The sequence below is a fragment of the Lichenostomus cassidix genome, chromosome 20, assembly GCF_008360975.1.
Source record: "Lichenostomus cassidix isolate B80296 chromosome 20, HeHo_3.0, whole genome shotgun sequence".
Classification (NCBI taxonomy): domain Eukaryota; kingdom Metazoa; phylum Chordata; class Aves; order Passeriformes; family Meliphagidae; genus Lichenostomus; species Lichenostomus cassidix.
In genome coordinates this window covers 9974795-9992527 of record NC_139500.1, presented here as the reverse complement: position 1 = coordinate 9992527, position 17733 = coordinate 9974795, and the positions used below count along the sequence as shown (strand labels likewise).

At 43.0% G+C, this 17733-nt stretch overlaps 1 long non-coding RNA gene across 1 annotated transcript; it reads left to right on the top strand.

Annotated features, from left to right (window-relative positions):
• Positions 1-1116: 1116 nt before the first annotated feature.
• On the top strand, positions 1117-16450 carry LOC146428809 (uncharacterized). The gene is made up of 3 exons (XR_014856074.1): positions 1117-1192; positions 12478-12546; positions 16299-16450. It is a non-coding gene; the product is annotated as an uncharacterized LOC146428809 (long non-coding RNA).
• Positions 16451-17733: the final 1283 nt, after the last annotated feature.

Here is a 17733-nt window from a genome sequence, read left to right as displayed (position 1 = left end):
TGTTTCTACTTGATTTTAATGCACAAATATTACCTTAAAATGTGTCTTAGCTTCTGACAAGCAAATAAAAATTGTCATTTCTATTCTGTATACACTTAGAGCTAATACTTCATAAAAGCTTCTCCTCTGATGGGGTGACAACATATATAGACTATACACAACCATGAAAGGTTTTTTCTCTGTAATTTATGTGCCCCAGCCACACAGTGAGCCCATAGACTGCCGAGGAGGAGAAGGTAAATCAATCAAGGGTGATTTCCAGTGAACAGCCATATCACATCTACCACCCATTTGCTCTTGGCTGGCTGAGAAATGAAGCAATTTAAACCTATTGGGTCACACTGAAATGGGGGCCAAAATCTTATCAATGTGCTGCACACAACGGAGCCTCATTTCATCTTCATTTCCAGAGGTCCATGGGCTGCAGTGTGTCCCTGCAGTCCATCAGTGTCTCTGACATTGCAGCCAGCTCCTGGCTGCTCAGCTGATGCCAGAGGTGGGAAAAAACAACTCATTGCTAGGAAAGGGAAGGCTCTGGATTGGAACTTTTTTGATCTACAGGAAAAAATGTAGAGGAAAACACAATTAGTGTTCAGGTATAATGCAGATATGAAGATAAGCCTGAGAAAGCCAGTGTTGGGGTGGAATATGAGATGGGAAAATAAATGTTCTCCATTCACTCACTTAACGTTTCATATAATCTTGGAAGTGTTCCACTGCCTGACCCTCATGTTTTCAGATTACTTCCACATCTGTCTCAAAGCCATAGCCTCCTCAAATGGACCAAGCAGCTAGTTTCTTAGTTAAAATAATAACAATAAAGTGTAAGAGCACCCCAAGCGTGCTGAAGCTCCCCACAGCTCCTGCTCCATGCAGAGGAGAGCACCTGGAAAGGCTCAGACCTCATCCCAAGCCCTCAGGCAGGAGTAACACACGGCATGTGTTCCCTGCTGGGTTTTCCTGTTCCCTGTTGCTTCACATTAAAAATGAAATTCCATATGGACTTTTTAATGGTTGCTTGGATATGGGATGTCTGACACCCCAGAGGGATGTATTGGAATTCTGCACCTGATTGCATTTCTCCCTTCTCCCCCACAGGACGAGTCAAAGGTTATGGTCCAGAGGAGAAGGAGTTTGTCGCCAGCAGGTTCTCCTCAAGCTGAGAGGAAGCTTCTTCCCTTTAATAGCGTGGGTAGGTTGTGTGTGGATGTAAATGAATTTAGGAATCTGATCCAAAATAAACTGACATGAGCAAGAAAGTTGAGGCTGACCCCAAAATAAACTGTTCTCATCCTAAACATTGGCAAGAGGAGCAAAACAAAGCAAGGAGAAATAGAGAGGCACTTCAGAGCTAGGCACAAATCTTCATCCAAATCTCTTTAGTTTTTTACCCTGCATTAGGAAAGAATAAAAGGGCTTCTCTGAACCATAACACTTCTAAACAGCTTTTTGAAATCTTCAGAAATAAGAATATTTTTAGTGTCTCTTGCAATGTTGTTTTCTCCTGTGTGATGTTACCCTTCTCCCAAGGGACCTGGGCTTATCTGTGCCAGGGTAACACAGGATGCTTCATAGCAAAATCTCTCACCTGAATCTTCCAAAACACCTTGCAGTACCCTGGGATGCTCAGCCTTGCAATGTCTACAGTGGTGTGAACAGAGGAATGCGTAGGGAGACCAAGTGCCAGCATCTGCTATTGAACCTGGGCTGCTGAATTATGGCTCTGCACATTATTTCAATAAATCTTCTCTCTCCAATTTAGTTAGGCAGACAGAAATCTGTCCTTGTACCTGGGTGTTGTTTTATGAAACAATGACAAGCAGTTAACAGCAGTATTTGCATTTGCAAATACTTAGAAATCATGAATCAGTTTTCCAAATCTTAGAAATAAGGAAATACTTTTTAAAAAGAATATTTCAGATTATGTCTAATTTCTGCCTTCTGAACCATTTTGGGTGCAGTTGGTTTACTTGTGAAGTATTTCAACAGAAATACATGGGTTTGAAGCTTGCTTATAAAAATGACACTCAGCTTCTGACATATTCCTGTCTTCTAGATCTGAGCTTTAACAGCAAGACCAAACATTCCTGGTATATTTATACGCGCTAATAAATGCAAACTCCTTGCCAAAACCATATCCCCCACAATATGCAGAGAGCATCAGAAGTGAAAAGTAAATTAAATCTGTGACTGTTTCCTAGTTCTGTGCTAGAGGTTGCACAAATTTAAAGCAAGTGTGGGTTATAGCCAAATTTTGTTGCATGGGTTTCATTTACAGTAATATTGCTGCTGTCAGCTAGCCAGTAACCTCTCTTCTAGCCATCAAACATCATCATTAAAAGTTCAAGATAGGTAAGGAATAATTAATATAATGTTATTTTTAAATTCTTATGTTTTTTCCGTAGGGTTTACCTTACATTTTCCCCCTCTTTCTGCATTTTGTTTTTTCATTTATTTTTAATACCATTTCTTTGGATGGTGACAGCTAAAACTCTAAAAATGAAAATTGAGATTCATAACAATCACCCAATGGCTGAGGCCAAGGTGGTAATGAAAGCATCAGTCATCTTGAGACCTGTGATATATTCACTGGAATTAACAAAATCACTTGAGCTGGCAATGAAGGAGAGCTTGTCTTGTCATCAGGTTGCTCTGGCTGTATGTGATTTTATTTTAAGACTTGCTGCATTCTCAAGGCTTTTAAAGACTGCTACCAAATTCTGATAGACTTTATATAGATTTTATTTTAAAATGCGCTCTTTTTAATATATAAGCATGGTTGTTTGTGAGCAGACATGCCCAATCCAGCTCTAGCCTGGTGTTATTAAAACATGAACAGTCTTCATTTTGGAGCTGGTTCTCACCTGGCCAAAGGATTGCCCCATAACTGCCCTACTGCCCATCCATGCAGAAGGGGTTCAGTCCTCAGTGCAGCAGATAGCTTTAGGTTTGGTGATGGCAGAAATTACATTCCCTTGACTTCAGCTGTAGTTGTAAAACTTTCCAGACACTGAAGACTTCACTACTTTTTCTGTATATGAGCTCCACAGAGTTTGATGGAGTTTGCCTCCTCCAAGGAGCCGTGCCATTTAGGAAGATTTTTTTTAAAAAGAGTATATTACAATTGTTACCTATAATTGATATAATATTGCAAAAATCTATATAGTTTATTGGCTTGGCAGCTTTTTGGAAGTGGAATATAAAATATTCCAACCCTTGTATTGTTCTTGTACACAAAGTGCATGGAGAAAATGAGTAACAAAATACCAGATGGATTTCCTTTGAAATGCAATTACTATCCAGGTGCAGTCCCCACCTTTCATAGTCAGAGATTTCCATCATTTTAATAGTATTCTTTTATATAGTATCAGCACCTCCTGACCTGAGCTGTCGGCCAGTGCACTGTACATGTGGTGCTGGAGAGAAAGAGAGGGTTCAGCTCTCTGTTCTCTTTTATCACTGGTATTTTGTCCTGAAAATGGGAATTGAGGTGCCTACTGGTGCCCACCTGGGCAGTCACTTTCTGTGGAGGACATACAAGGCCTGGGGGAGCTGTACTGAAATTCATTTGGTCTTCACAGAGAGCCAAGACTTTTTTTTTTTTTCCCCCTCCTTTTTTCCTTGCAAAGGAGCAGACCAATAAAATAATAATAATATTAATAAAAGGCATAACCAGTCTCCCCTCCCGTTCTGACATGTTGAGTGCCAAAACTCAGATCAAGTCTATAAGGCAAGGTGAGAATGCAGTGAAAACAGGAGCTTTATTTTAAGGGCAGAGCTGTGAACTTTTTAACTCTCTCAGTGCTGCCGGATGTGCCTCTCCACGCTGTGCACAGCTGCTGAAGGCTTCCAGGGACTGTGGGTGGTGGGTGAGGAAAGGGGAAGAGGTAGTTTAGCTATGCACAATATTTCCCATAAGAAATAAAGCAATAGAGTCTCACCTCACTGCCTGTTTTTCCACATGTATTGAGACGGGAGTGTATTTATATAACCCTATTAAAAGGGAACACTCAGTAGCGAACTTGGGCTTTAAATAGCTACTGTTCTGCATATTCCCGTCTCCAAACTCCTCAATTTCAACTCACACCCACTTACATTCTTTTGACATATTCCTCAGGTTTTGGGTTTTTTTGTGACTTTGGGGTCAAATCCAAAACTTATTGAAAGCAGTGGAAAGACACTCAGTGAATTCAGTGGAATTTGGATAATACTCTTAGAGCTCAGATACCATGGTGATAAATGCAATAAATTACACAGAAAAAAGTGGCCCATTTTGGGCAAGCTCTGCTTCTACAGAAACAAATTAAGCTGTTGCTATTGACTGCTACAGGAATCAGTTCTGCCCCTTCCCTGGTGGCATTTCAGAAGTTCTCAAAACAGTTTGAAAACAAGGGGAATATCTTTATCCCCAATTTACAGAATGGAATAAACCGAGACGCAGAGCCACGACTAAACCTGGAAGTCAGGCAGTGCAAAAGAGCTGGAATTAGACCCAAATACCAGTCAGTCCCTGGACCACCCAGTGGAAAAAGAGTCTATTAGCTGCTAGCAGGCTCACAGACTCTCCTGGTGCTACCAAATCCCAGTGGTGCCAACAGGAGTGGAGAGGGCAACCAACATCGTCCTGTAAATCGCTGGGTGTTAATGAACTGCACAGCCCTGCAGAAGCTGTTTGTTTTTACCACCAAAATGCATTATTTCATCCTTCCCCCCACCTCAGTCTTCATATTTTCCCTTTGAGTCCTGTTATTTTGGTTCCATTTAGCAGTACATTCTTGGGTTTTTTTCCCCTGTGTCCCTCCAGCCACCTTAGTTTGCCTTTTTTTTCCTTCTTTCCCTTAAAATCTTTTTTTTTTCCCCCTCATTCAGTGCACTAAGTGGATTTACGACCCATTTAGGCAGCTTACAGTGGCATTGCTTTTACAGTTCAGAGGCAGAAGGGCCATAAAAAGATTTACAGTTACAGCAAGAGTCTGTTGCATGGAAGTTCGAGATCCAAATTAGACAAAAGGAGCGGGGCTGTGTGAGTGGCCAGTAAAAGAAGCTTGGAAACAAAAACAAATGAAACTGCTGTTAGAACAGGAGATTGGGGTGGGGGCAGAGAAGGAGGAGGAAAAGTTGCCTGTTAACTTCACATTACTATTGCAACAGCTCTGTTAATTCTGTTATATAAAGCCCTTTTTCCTCCTTTTTTCCTCTCTCGATGTTGTTGTTGGACAGATTTCCTTTGCAAACACAAATCTCAAACTGGAGAGCAGCAGCTTCACACAGTAGTCAAGATTCCAAGGCAGATATTCCCAGGATGTTGGCAGCTGTTTTTGCTGCTGCTGGGACTCCAGGATACAAACACCAGAGAATAAGCCAAGTGGCTGAAGGAATAGGACTGGTCAGAGTGGAGGATTTCAGGTTGCATTGCATGAGGATAGTCAGGCATTTAGTAGAAGCTGGAGACAGGGAAATAGATTTGATCCTCTACCACACTAGTTGATTTCAAAAGAAGCAGAAGACCAAGCTTGACCAGATCCATTGGAGTTCTTGACATTTTTTGGTTCCTTGAACCTTGTTTTTTTGTGCCTTGCCTATTCTTTACTCACAGTGGGCTCATAGCCCTCCAGTAAAATTAGTGTTAGTGGTGATGGAGAGGCCACTGGGATCCTCTGCATGAAAAAATACTCCATAAAGATAGACCTTTAATCCACGTTCTTTGCTCCCACACATTCTCACATGGATGTTAACACTCAAGTTTCTGGTTTTCTGGAAGAGGAGGAAAGAAATTATAATATTTTCCCTAAATCCCTTCTAGATGTACTTCTTCCTCCTTCAGAGGAAAAAATCTTCTAGTAAGAAGAATAGCCATATCTTATAGAGTTTTGGCTGTTGTTTTTCCTTCTAGAGGAAGAAATGGCATGAGAGAAACTTCAGCCTAAACCAGAAACAACGCATCACTCAGACCCCTGTGAACATTCAAAAGCTAATTGGCAATTGCCAGGTGGACATTTCTTCAGGACAGGCACTTTTCCCCTGCCCACCAGTGTCAATCCACCCGTGAGCTGGACCCTCTCATGGCTGCAGCCGAGTGGTGCCTGCTACTGGTTTTGTGTCCTGCACATTCCAGTGCTGGGGCAGCATCCCTGGGAGCTCTGCTGTGCTGCCAACTGGCTTCCTGCCCAGCTGGTGTTCTGTGTGCTCCATAAACCCCAACTGACCAGGCACTGATGGATTTCAGTGCCTTCCACTGGAGATTTTCAACAGGACACTGAACCATTCCCGATTCTGCTGTGTCAGGGCTGTTCCTCTCTCCTCCTTTTTCAATCGCACTCGCTCTCGCTTCTGTCTCATTCCCTTTTTTCTTCTTCAGTGAGAAGGGCCTTGAACTTCTGGCAGAGACTTGACATATGAGAGAAAGCACTGAAAAGGAGAAAAGACTGTATTTTATGAGTGATGGTTAAAATGTATTCTTGAAGTACAATTTTTTTTAGTTGAATATAGTCGGGTGGACAATGCAGCAATTTCCATGAAAAATTCTTAGGCTAGTAAAAGGTTTCATTTTTCTGGGGGAAAAAAATGGTTAAAATTAATATAGTCTTTTTACAGACTTACCATTTCTGTATTTCTTGTTGATTTTTCCTATTATCTCTTTTTATTCTTTTCATTTTTCTTTTATATTTATACAAGACATATAACCCCCAGTTATAAAGTTTAAAAAAGACCGAACAACCAGTAAACCAGTAACTTTCAGACTTTATTATGATTCTATATATTTTAAAACCAAATCAGTATTTGCAGTTTGAATCAAGCTGGCAGAAACATGAAAACCGTTATGGGTCTATTTTGAAAAAAATCTACTGTTCTTTATAGAAATGGGTATATATTCCTAGGGAAAGGTGGGTAGAGTAACCTTCTTTCTTTATAAGAAAACAGGATTTTGAAAGCTAGGTTTTAATGGTCATCAATGTCACAGGTCAAAACAGCCAGGATCCAACACCAGGTCTGAGATCATCAGAAAAGGTAAATTACTTTTTGCCCTGTTGAAATTGTTTTAACTGCTTCCCCTTCTGTTTTACCTTCCACTCCTCACCTGTTTCAGAACAAAGGACTATACCAGGGACTCAGCTGCCCTTCCTGTGTCCCTGGTGGATTCCCTGCTGGGGAGAAGGAGGTTCTGCCATTCCCTCCAGCCCCTGCACACACAAGCCTAGGGCAAATCCCACATCCCCAGCCCAGCTCAGGCTGCCCAAGTGAGCTGAGTATCAGAAACTACTTTTCCTTACCCAAGGAGAGGCCCCCACATCCCCTCGGAGCTGTTTTGGACTCTGAGTGCAGTGTGCTCCGTCAACAAATAACCTGTGTTTTTTTAACTGGGTCATTGTGAGCTGAGTCCTACCTCAGGCACGGGACGTGGGGAGGAAGTGGTGGGACTGGGAGCAGGAGGGGAGACAGCAGCAGCCTCAGACCCAGAGGACTGTGAGGAAGCAGAACATGGATGGCTGCCAGAACAAATGCTGAGCCTTTTGGGAAACCATTCTGAGGTCTCACAGAAAAGGCAGAGAGCAAAGAGGTGAAGGAAGGCACTAATAGTGCCAGCCCTCCAGGAGAGCCCTTGGCCATGTGCAGGTAGCTCCAATCCATGTGGCCAGGTGGCACATCCCTGTCCTGCTCTGTTATCACGCCTTTGATGAGGTTGTCTGTGGACATCGAGGCCAGAGTCTCTGGATTTCTGTAGTCCAGGGTCATGAAGCATAACAAAAATGAATGGAAAAAAAAAAAAAAGGGAAAAAGAGCTTGAAAATAGCAGTAACTCTGTAAGTCTCCATATGTGGTCTATATTTTGGGGCTGGAATGAGTATCCTCAAAGGCACTTATGTGGCTGAAAGTCTGTGAGGAGCATGATGTTGTGTAGAGAGAGAGCAACATCTGGAGATATTCCTGGGTGTGTTTCCTGGGTGTGTTTTCCTGATCACCTTGAGTTTATGGCCCTCTGACATGTTTAATTAATAAAAATTTAATAAACTTTTATTTATGGGGTTCAGATCACCGTGAAGACTCATTGTAGGGAAAAAAAGCCCATCTCAGCTTCTGCTTACTTAAAACTGATTCAAAAAAGCTCATATTTTCAATCCTTGATTTCTCTATAATTTTAGTGTGATAAGTCCCCTTTTTATTCCCCAAGTGACTACATTCAATGTGGGTTTGGAACCTGAAGTTCCAAAGCCTGCAGGCGGCACCCAAGAGCATGGAATATGACTTCTCCAAGCTTTCTGTGTTCCTTGGCCAGATTCTGATCTCTGTCACCTTACAAAACTTTGCTGGGTGCCAAAGACAAGGATTTGATTCTGTATTTTAGTAAAATGAGGCTTCACTGATTTACATCTGAAAAAAACAGTAATATTTGCCACAGCTCCTTTCTCCCCAGGGCTGATGACTTCATTTTGTTGTTCAGTGGTCCATGCAAGGCTTTTTGGGTGCTGGCTTTTGGAGTGGCTGTGGTAGTAGAAAGTGCTCCTAACAAGATGGGGAGCTGCAGAGCTTCACCCCATTGACAAGAGCAGAAACGACTCACAAACACACCAAAGCAAAATGGGCAGCTACAGGGAGGCAAGAGTGGCCCAGTAAATAGGATATCCTGCCAAAATGCTGTCTGAGTGGCCATTAATGGACATCTGAGTTTTGCTAAATAATTAATGTGTCTGTTGTGTTTTTTTCTTATAGATCTTTCAAGGAATTTAGTTTCTGTTCCTTTGCATTTAGTTTCTGTTCCCTGAAATGCTGCTTTTGAGCCTGTCTTCTCAAGCATTTATAGACATGGTCTGTAAGGCAGATTCCTAATAGCAGTTCCTGTCTGTTATGGTCAAAAAGCATTTAGCCCCAGGTGTGTAAGGAGGCAGATAGCTCTCTTTGTTCTCCTGGTGCAGGTTGGAAACTGAGGTGTAACCAGCTGAAGTGGGATTGCCAAAGGCAAGCTATAGGTCTCTATAATAGGCAAGAACAAGTCTTGTCTTTTGACTAACACAAAGAAAAACATTATTGGAGCTCTGAAAACTACTAAAATGAGCTGTCTGAATCCTAGCCCTCCAGGGGTTCTAAATAATACTCTTTTGTCTATCTCCACCCATAAAATTTGTCTATTCTATTGTTGTCTGGACTGAAAATATCAGTGTGTCGCACTGGCTTTCCAATCTCACTTTGCTGACTCCCATAATGCAGAAAAATCATAGAGCCGCAGAAAAATCATAGAGCCACAGAAAAGTTTGGGCTGGAAGGGGCCTTAAAAATCATCTAGTTCCACCCCGAGCAGGGGCAGGGACACCTCCCACTAGACCAGGTTGCTCCAAGTCCCATCTGACCTGGCCTTGAACACTTCCAGGGATCCAGGGGCAGCCACAGCTCTCCACTCTCACAGGGAACAATTTCTTCCTCATATCTAATCTAAACCTACTTTCTTTTGGTTTCAAGCCATTGCCATTTGTCCTGTCCTATATCCTAAACTATATTATATAAACTACAATATCATATAAACAATAGGAAGGAGAAATACTGGTAAGAACTAGTCTCCTCCAAACGTAATTTTTTATGTCCTTTTTCTGTTTTTCCTTTATGTCTTTGTGGTTGGGCTGCCTCCCCCAGATGGCTGGAATAGGCTTTGTTTCTTGTTTATCACAACACCTGAATATCTGGGGAGTTTTGCCACCTTCATCCAAAATTCTGGCTGTTGGTGTGAGAAGGATGTCGACTCACAGCAACTCATATTGTTTTTATCACCAGCTCTTATCCCTGTCTACCAATTGACCGTTTTGCTTCAGCTTGTGGTTCCTGAAGGGACATAAACCAACATAATCATAGCATCAGCGGCTGGTTCAAACATAGCCCAGTGCTGGGGGAATCAGGAGGGCTGAGGGTTTGGGTTGGTCCTTGCTGAAGGTGGTGGATGTTCATTAACATGCACTGCAGATGTGGGTGTGGATCCAGGGAGTTTGGAGGCAGATGTTGGGTGTTGACCACTGCAGTCCTAAAAGGGTAGACATGACACTGAGTGCTCTTCTCTGCTCATAAAAATAGCAGGTAAGTCGCAAACGAAGGCATGAGCTTAGCTCCAAATGATGGTCAATTCCCTGAAACTGCCCAAACCTTTCACCATATCCGCTTAGGACAAGGTGTTCTTCCTCTTCTGAAGCACAAAGGAAGGAAATGTATCTTCAGGAAATGTTTATTTTACCCACAGATTGTCTGAAGCAAGATTTGACAATACCTGGAAATAAAAAAGTCCCCATAAAATTAATATAAAAATAGGTGGGGTTATTGACAAAATGCATGATTTTTATGAGCTAGAGGGAAGAAAATGTGCTGTAATGCCCTGTGCCAGCAGCTAAAGTGCAACAGGGTGACTGCAGTGCAGCTGATGTGTGACCCATGGACCCTCCTGACTGCAGGCCAGGTGACTCAGGGGACAGGTCCCTGTCCTTGTCCTCCCAGCTCTGCACATCTGAACCCAGCCATTCAGAAAGAGAACCAGTGAGATACTTCACAGTATTAATGTTTACATGTCGGAAGGGAGATGCTGCTCAACACCTTACCCTGAGGGGTGATTTAACCCCCAAATCTGTAGAAAACCTCCTTCTTTCTTTGAACCTTACCAAATGCATTAGACACATTTCTTTTGAGCACTGAGGTTCAACTCCCCCTCCTTTTTTTCCCACTTTTCTTTGTCCTAGCCATGCAGAGCTGTAGCAGAAACCTTAAGGCAGCTGGTCTCTGAAAAAGAACCCTATGAGTTTTAATGCCTTGACTTAAAATGAAGGAGTTAAAATAAAAGAACTATTTAATTTAATTCTCTACATCAGAGCTCTGCCCAGTATCCTCCTCCCAGGTTTCCACAGAGACATCCCCTCGGTGGCTGCCTCATCCCAGGCTGGCATATCCCTGCAATCCACCGCAGACCTGTGACCTCCTGCTCCTCCAGGCTGGCTCCAGCGAGCCATGCCGGGGCTGAGCTGCCTGAAATAGGCACGGAGAGAGGCTTCCACAGAAACCTCTAAATGGGTTTTTATGTCTCCCCGCTGTAGGATTCCCGGAATTAATTTGTGTCTGGCGTTTGAAATCAGGGATGTTGTGTTGAAGAAGATGGATGCTCCTAAGAAGTATTGGAAAGAATGAAGGGCTGACAGGGGTGGTTTATGCAGCGAGCCTGGCCGTGGATACAGAGTAGTAAATGTGGTTGGTTGATTGAGATCAGATTTTTTTTTTTATTTTTTCCAGTGGCGACGCCCATGTAGTTTATTTATTTATTTTCCCCTTTCACTTCAAGGCACCTAACAACAACACTGTATTTTATAAATCCCTGTGATTATAAATCTAGAAGGATGTCATTCTTGGTTTCCTCAGAGGCCAGGCAGTCTATACCCACAGGAGACAGATGGGAGAAGTAGCCAGCAAACCTTCTATATTATTGCAGAGAATTGCAGGAACTGGTTTTGGTTTACACCGCATGGGGAACGCAGTCTGCACAGAGCATCTCCATTTACTGCTTCCTCTGTGAGCAGCCAAGGCAGGATCGCTGACACTCCCTCCACACTGTTCCCGGGCAGGGAATGATGCCCTGCAAAAGATGCAAAGCCACAGATTTGCATCGTTTCTGCTATCCTGCTTTCAGGATACAGCCTAAAAAACCTTTAGGAGTGCTTCATGCAACTGTGCAAAGCTGCTGTGAAAGTCCAGGCTGATTCAGTTCCTTTCTCCACTTTCACTCCCTGCCTTGTCCCAGCAGAATGGCTCCAAGAACAGCTTGAACAAAACATCCCCTTGCTTTGTCTTGCAGGCAGCAGTGGTAGATGAGAGTTTGAGTTCCACAAGGTGTGGGTAGCAAACAGAGATTGTTGCTGCAGGATGAGTCAGGTTGTGCTGCAACGTTAGGAAGTGTTTTTCCAGTTTAGAAGATGATTTTTAAAAGTAGGGGAATTAGTTTACATTTTTTCATGAGCTGCAAGGTCACTTGTGGAGTGAGAGCTGGATTTAGCTTTAGAGTCATCTCTCAGCTTTGAAGAAAGAAAAAACAACAACAGGCATGTTTGATTTTGGTGCTTTGCTTCATCTTCTTGCTGGCTTGGTTATGGGGCTGCTTGTGGTGGTGTGGGGGCAGCCCCACAAGGTCTCTGGTCCTTCCCTCCTCTTCCTATCATTCACCTCCTCCCCAGTCCTACCAGAGTCAAATATAAACTTTCTTAAAATGAACACAAGATTCATTCCACTTGACCAAGGCTGACTTCCCAGAAAATAAACAGAGAGAGCAGAGCCAGCCAGGCCCCTCTGCTGGAGCTGCCAGCCTCCAGAGCTGGCAGGTGACCCAGAGCAGTTGTGGGCTTTTTGGAGTAGGGAAGAGGGTGGAAAGGAGAGGGAGCTCACCTAACAGATTCCTGGGGTCTGCTGTAAACTAACAATATTTCTAGGTGTCTTAATTGTCACAGTTCTGGTTTCTTGTTTCAGTTTCAGTTGGACCCTGGATGGGTGGACACAACTATTTCCCTGCCCTGGAAATGGACCCAAAGGAATCAGGTCAGTAGGATCTATCAGGGCTATTGATAGAAGAGGTTTCTTCAGAGACCATCACTTAAACTAATCCAAACAGGGCAAAAGCCCTTTTATAATAATTTTTACTGTTATCTTTAGTTTTCAAGGGGCAATGGTTTGAACTAAAACAGAGATTTCGATGAGATGTTAGGAAACAATTCTCCCATGTGTGGGTGGGGAGGTCCTGGCACAGGTTGCCCAGAGAAGCTGTGGCTGCCCCTGGATCCCTGGCAGTGTTCAAGGACAGTCAGGATGGGGTCTTGGATCAATCTGGCGTACAGGATGAAATCTCTGCCTGTGGCAGGGGGTTGGAATTACATGATCTTTAAGGTCTCTTCCAGGTCTCTCCATTTCTACAAAAGTGAAAAAAAAAATAAAATGAAAAAATAAACAAAACCCCATCATTACAAAAGCTGTGTATATTCATTAAAAGAATGACTAAAAATACAGAAAAGAATATGTTGAATGATTTTCCAACCCAGTTTTGCCTTCAGAGTGGATTGACTTTGTTTCTGCTATGCAGAGGTCACCCAGAACTGCACTGATTGGGGTGTGCCAGTACTGTGTCCTCTGCCCACGACAATGGACAAGTGAGTGGGCACTGGAAAGGCTTCATTCCTGCTCTCCAGGGCAGCTCTGCCAGACTCTGGACTTCCCCTGGCCACTGTGCCCTCTTCTGCTAGGACACTCTCTCCCTCAGTGCCTCATAGCTACGCAAGGCAGTCAAGCTCTGTGGTGCAGCTGCCCCAAAACCACAGGACCAGCTGTGACCTTTTGGACTTGAAGTCCATGCTTTTTTTTCTTAGACTTCCAGCCCCGCAGGTGTTATCCTGCAATTCCCTGGGAGCAGCTGTGTGCAGGTGATTGTCTCTGAAATAGCATGGGAAAGAAACAGGGGTAGACAAAATAATAAATACACCTGTATAGGCCTCCCTTTCCTTGCAGGCAGGAGATGTTTTGGGACCCAGGTCAGAGTTATCTGATATGTCCCGGATCCCCTCTCCCAGCACTTGTCACCTTTGCTAATTGACGATGTTTATCTGCCTTTCTTTTCCCAGGGCAGGTATCTTTGGTCTCATCTGGTCTCACTGTTAAACACTCTTGCAACAAAAGCATGAGCTGCTGATCCTCCCTAATCCCAAAACATCCTGTGTGATTGTTTGAGTCTCTCGACTTTCTCCATCCACCAACAACACCTGAAGTTATTTAAAAAACACCAAAAAACCCAACAAACAAAAATCAACAACCAAGAAAAATCGGAAAGAAAACTAAGTGAGAGAGCCTTTACACTGCAGCAAACCTGCTCTTTATGGAAAAAAAGAATCTTGAACTAAGCCAGCTGCAGTGTTCCCTCCTGAGGGCTGACTGCAGAAGGCAGCAGCAGCCACGGTGCAAATTCCAACACCTTCTGCTGTGGGTCTTCCTCGCCTATGATGATATTTACAGGCAGTCCTAACGAGGACAAATAAAGTTAATGAGGATTGGACAACACTTCTGCAAATTACTTATGTGCTGCTAAGGATAGCATGCAAAGTTTAAAAATAAAAATCCAGAGAAAAGGTTTATTTTCATGTTTGCTGCTATTTTTTTTTTTTGGTCTTTACTATCTGCTGTTTTCCTCTATAAGCATTATCTATTCAAGACAGAGAAGATTAAAGCTAATTGTTAGGCTTCTCTGTTTTTCCTTCTTACTGTTTTATCTCCTAAGCAACTTTATTTGGTACAAGACAAATAATCTGAATTCCTGAAGTCAGAAACAAGGAGTAGGAGTCCGGGAAACTGGCTGCTGATCTAATGCAGTTTTTGCAAGTGTGGTTATGGTCAGAAACTCTAAATATGGCACCATGTTACTGTACACACGGTGACTGCACCCTGTGTGTCAGGGGCTGAGTCACAGCACCGTAGTTTACTGACAAAAACATGTTTTACTACTCTCAGTAGTGAGGAGTCAACAGAGCTGGGAGTGAAAGTGTTGAGCTTCTTGCATGGTCACCAGCTGAACCACAGAATCATGGAAAGCTTTGGGCTGGAACGGATCTTAAAGATCATCTTTTTCCACCCCCTGCCATGGACGGGGACACCTTCCCCTAGAGCGGGTTGTTTAGAATGGGTTTGGTGCCTGTCCAGGTTTTGCTGGTGGTGACAGGGGTGGAAGCAGCTGAAGAGACATGATTTGGCATGTGGATGTCAAGATGTTGTTTTGAGTGGGACAAAGATGCTGTGGAGGAGAGATCACTTCCTGGCACCCTGTGTGGGGAGCACAGTCAGGAGAGCTGGGATGCCCATGGCCATGATTCTCCTTCTCTGAAAGTGTTGGAAAAGTTTTCTTTCCAGCACCCTGCAGAACAGTAGAGTCTTTCCAAGCCTTTGTGCTGTGCAACAGAGTTGTCACCCTGTGGCTCCCTCTCCCCCCAGTGCAGGACAGGCTCCTTCCACCAGTCAATGAATCAGTAACAGTTGGATTTTTTCAGCTTTTGAACTGAACTGCTTGAGCTTAATGTTAATGACAGAATTTACATTAATATGATATTTTTTCTTTTAACAGAGCCCACTTTTTCTTTAATCTTTTCAATAATAAGTATCCACTTCATCCACCAGCAATACCTGAAGTTATTTAAAAAAATAAAAACACAACAAAAAAGCCAACAACCAAGAGCTCAGCTGGCATTCCCCTACTGTGCACATTCATCCTAACCTTTAGTATTGACTGACTCATGCAGTATGCATCTGCAAGAGTTATTAATGGAAAGTATTAAAGAAATTTAGTTTAATATTTGGTAAATAGGAGGTGTCTTTTCTTTGTGCTTGAATTTGTGTTTCAAATGTCTACGTTTGGGTTATTTATATTAATATATTTCATGGACTGCTTAATAATAGTAGCAATTAAGATAATAACAATAAATACTAACAATACTGAGCTCTTCTGCTTTTCATCTAAGGAGGTCAAGACTCAAGGGTGTACCTCTGGGGCTGCTATAATGCAGATCTGATCTCCTCCTGCTATTTCTTTTTGTGGAAAGTTAGGAGTGTCATGTGAAGATCAGATCGCCTGTATTTTGGCCTCTGGAATGTCTCTTAGGCATTATAAATGCCAGTAAGAAACATAAAATTGGAAAGAAAACAAACACCAGGACACTGAAAAATATAACCACAAATACTGACCTATTCGGGATTTTTTTCTGATTTAGCAGAATGCTATTAATACTGTAATTAAAGCTATTTTGTAGCCTAGGGGCTCGAGCACCTGGCTCTTATTAGAGCTGGATCCATAGCACGTGGTGAAAAAACCCAAGAGGACAAGAGAGGAGATGGCCCAAAGGAGAACACAAGAGGGCACAGTGGCACCTGTGGTACACTTTTTGTCTCTGGCTTTTTGAATTGTTGAGGGCAGGGGGAATTCAGAGTTCTGTTTACATGACATAAATAATTACGGTAACAGGGTTCATTAGTGGGAACAGTAAAAATTTAATTTTGTCAACTTGGAGTGGATTATTTACTAGAATTTTTCTTTGGGGGGGTCAAAGATAGATGTGATGACTGTGTCATATAAGGTCAATATGGCAATAAGCCCCACTGCAAGTTTGACAGAATTAATGTGGGCAGCCAGTAAGAACGTACTGATTGTATTAAATAAGGTACGAAATGCACATTCCAGGCAGGTGTTTCTGCACTTTCCTCATCAATTCCACTGCTCTTGTACTGCATTGTGCTGATGGAAATGAATTCTGTGATTTCAGAAACAAAGGACGCTGATGCTGCTTTTCAATTTTCTGCCCAAGGAGAATAAATGTTTGTGCAAACCCTTTTTCATGTGGCTGCCCAGAAATGACCCAAGTGAAGCCAGGAAGCTGAACATTAAGCAGCCTCACCCTGGTGATGCTGCTGAAATGAGAGGTCAGTGGTGAAAACTTTCTTCTGAAAGAGTTAATGGTGTAAATAGATATTTGTAAGGGAGTCACACAGAAATGAGCAGAACCCAATCCCAGATGTTGAGCTGAAGTTCAGAGATCACAGTTGTCCTTAGATGTCTCGTGCAGGATGCTCAGTGGGGCAAACAGCCTGCTTGTGCCATGGTCACCTGCCTGGGTGAGCTGTTGTGGAGGGAGAGCTGGGGGAGTAAGTCCAGCAAAGGGTTGCAAACAGCCTTTTTTGGGGTTGTTCAGTCACTGGTTCTGATGTTCACAGGAGGTTACAGCCTGGGCCTTTACTATGGGGATTGTGGTTGAAACCTCTGAAGGCTGTAATCCATGAGACATTTCACAATTAAAAATGAACATCCACCTTTTTTTAATTTTTTTTTCAAAACTCACATTCTCATGTCTCCCATACATATTGTCTGTAAACACAACTTCTCCTCCCACCCAAACCTGCCTCTGGGGGTTTCTCTCCCTCCCAGAGGTCAATCAATACGTGGGGCTGAGGAAGGAAGATGCAATACTCCAGCACACGCAAGAAAGTACAGAAACAAGATCATTAACATCTTAATATCCTGCCCTGACATCTCACAAATTATTTTAGACTTCATAGCCAATGTAAACAGGTTTGTTTTCAACTCCCCTAATTGCCTGCTAATTGAGAGCAGATGCAGGCCTTAACTTTGGGCAGATAAAGAGCATTCTCTTCTCTGGGGCTTCACATCTATCGTGAGGTCTCTGATGTGTGCTCTGAGCTTCCCTGGTTAGTGGTGCTGAGGCAGAGGGGGATTGGAACAGCTCCTCTTGCCTGAACCTCAGCGAGACAGAAGGGAAGACAGAGCTGTGGGACTCATCAGTAACATCATCATCATTATTGTTTCATTTCGTACTCCAGTGCACTTTCTGCAACAGCGCAGGTCTCCTTCTGGGGGGGAGTTCTCCGAATTATAGATGGGCTTCTCGTTATGATAGAAATCACTGGGTTTATGAAAAATGCATTGCTGTCATATTCCATTATCTGCTTCCTCCCATGCTGCAATCCTGTAGCTTGCAAGTCATTAGATTCTTTTTCAGAGTTCCTTTGAAATAATCCTTTCAAAAAACACTATTCATTGGGTATGACCCCGGAGAGATACTGTCTGGTACTAAAGCTCTCTTTTAGTTCTGCGAGGGAGACCTGTAACAACAAGATAAGTGCATGTATATTCCAAGTAATGTCTGGAGTTTGCTGCCTCCCATTAAATGCAATAGGAGCTTG